Source organism: Arachis ipaensis, chromosome B07 (genome assembly GCF_000816755.2).
Source record: "Arachis ipaensis cultivar K30076 chromosome B07, Araip1.1, whole genome shotgun sequence".
Classification (NCBI taxonomy): Eukaryota; Viridiplantae; Streptophyta; class Magnoliopsida; order Fabales; family Fabaceae; genus Arachis; species Arachis ipaensis.
The window spans coordinates 126,023,819-126,026,540 of NC_029791.2; positions in this window are offsets into that span (position 1 = coordinate 126,023,819).

The following is a 2,722-nucleotide window of genomic DNA, read 5'->3' on the forward strand; positions in this document are numbered from 1 at the left end:
AAATCCGATTTTTTTTTTTTTTTTACCAAAGATAGGAGACTCGAACCCGCAACCTCTTAATTGAGTATGGGAAGACTATGCCATTTGAGTTATAACTCATTGGCAATAATCCGATTTTTATACCTTCCTTTTATCCAAAATTAAACAATATCACATTTGAAATTAACACCTAACAGTCCATAATTTAAAAAAAAATACTATTGTGAACTCAATATCAAAAATAAAAAATGAATTTATATGCACATAACATTTTTTTTAATTTGTTGCTTATAACAAAGAAGTTGATGAAATGTCAACACCACAGATATGATTCTTCAAATTCTTATATTTAGGAACAAAAAATGCTATACATATTCCAAATTGCAGTACCTGTGATCTCGTGAGCTTCATTCTTCTTCTTCTTCGTATATAATAACCAACCAGCAATTACTTTATTAGTTAGACTTCGTCTTCTGGCGTGTAACATTATATACTGCCAAATCACAAAATGCGGAAACAGCCAAAATCTTAAATTAGAAAAAAGGTTATGCAATATTCCAAATTGATATTTTATTATTGCACATATACATACACCAATTATTATTTGATGATCACTATCTAAGAGGCGGTTGGGAAGAATATGTGTTGTGTTTCCATTTAATTGGGAAACTTAGAAAATCCCAGGAGCCGTACCTAACTTAAGTGGATCTTTCAAAATTGGTACTATTAAAATGTCAATATGCATGTCAACATGGTAGATTATTGGTAGTTCAATTAGTAGTTTAATTTCTTTATTAAGTGTCTCGAATTAACGATTCACACACAACTCGATCACTCCTTTATCTTCTCCCATTTGTTGTGAGATGAGATTTTGTGGGGCCAAAAGCACGGGCCATGAATCTCTACATTTTTGTTTCGAAAAATTTAATATTATCTAATTCTGTTTGTTCACCTGTAAGGTATAAGAAAGCAAATAGAGAAACATGTCTATATATATGTATGATTATGAATGTATGAAGGAACTATCTAGCTAGAAAGATGAAAAGGTACTATCCTAGTAGTAGTAGTGTGGTCTTGTTCACATGGCAAATTATTGTGTTAGTCTTGATGGTATTGTTATGCATTTCATCATGGCACGTGGAAGGATCGAGGCTTATACCACATTCTTCCTTGCCCTTCAATGGCTTCATGGTGGCTCATCAAGCATACTCTGGTCCTAGTCGAGCAGGAAGGGGTCATCAAATTATTACATAGAAGATCACATTTCATCTTATCTTATATATGTAGCTATTGTTTATGGTTGTTGGTCAAACTTCCCCTATACTTTCTCATTTCATATTTATCATTCTTCATCACACAGCACCCACCCATCTGTATGTAACTATGTATAAAACTGGGAACATATACATTCAATGGAATTTTATGTTATTAAATTTTGAAGAGTAATACCTACACGGCTACACACTTTCAAATTTGATAATTTGAAGGAATATAGTTGCAACTCGGTGAAATTGATATGAATTATAATTTCCAGCACCCATTGTTACAAAATAATAAATGATCTTTGTGGAATTACTGTCAAGCAAGCGTTTGTAGTCCAACGGTTAGGATAATTGCCTTCCAAGCAATAGACCCGGGTTCGACTCCCGAAGAGCCACTCAACAGATTTTGGTTGCTAACTATTTCCTACCCATTTTTAAACGGGTTTAATTACTCCATTCATCTTTATATTTTTATAAAATTTATAATTAGATTTTTATATTTTTATTCTTTTAGATAGATTTTTACACTATTTTTAATTTGTAATTAGATCTTTACTAACACAGTTAGAATTATTAAAATATTTTTTACAAATTAAAGATACACACAATTAAAAATATAATTAGATCTTTGACTATATATTTTTAAAAGAATATTTTCGTTAATTTTAACAAAAGTCAAAAGTAGTATAGAGATTTAAATAAAACAATTAATTATAAATTTAGTAAAATAATAAAAACGAACCGAATAATTAACTATTTTTTTTTTTCTTTTGGACTGTCAACTGTCATTGTTGGCACAAAATCATGATTAACATCAACTTACGTGCTTACAAAATGGGCCTCGTATTTTCATAGGCCTAGAATTGAAACCCACTCAAGTTAGAGAGTATCCGGATATTGTTCATCTATCATTGCTAATATTAATACCTTTTGATTAGTTTGTCAAAACAAAAAGAAAAATTGTTGTTTGATGCTGACTCCGTTAATCACTGATGACTGAACTGTACAGACTGTGTATTAACGATTTGAGAAGATCCAGGGAACAAGTTGCACTATGGCAGGTTTCAAAACCCCAATTTTACTTTACGCATTTTTAATAAAGCAGGGAATATTAGACAAATAGATGAGGGAATCGTATAAAGATTCAGCAGAAGTTAATGGGGTAATGCGGATAAGGAAATGCCAAAGAGGTCGTTTTCCAAAGCGATTCTCCAAATATTGCTTCCAACTTTTGTAGCAAACCATTGTAGGCACATTACTACCAACGTGGACTCGTCCTAACCCCACAATTTTGCCATTAAATTTTGTTTAGTGCGTCAAAAAATATGGTGCTGTGAAAATAAGGGCACCAAAATGAGTAAAGTGTTAATGTAACTATTGAGTTTCATCTGAATGACCATGATTTTTTTCCACTAAAAAATAAACAACCTCAAACTAGGAAAACATGTTTCAAAAGAATCACTCTTAATTTGATAAAATAT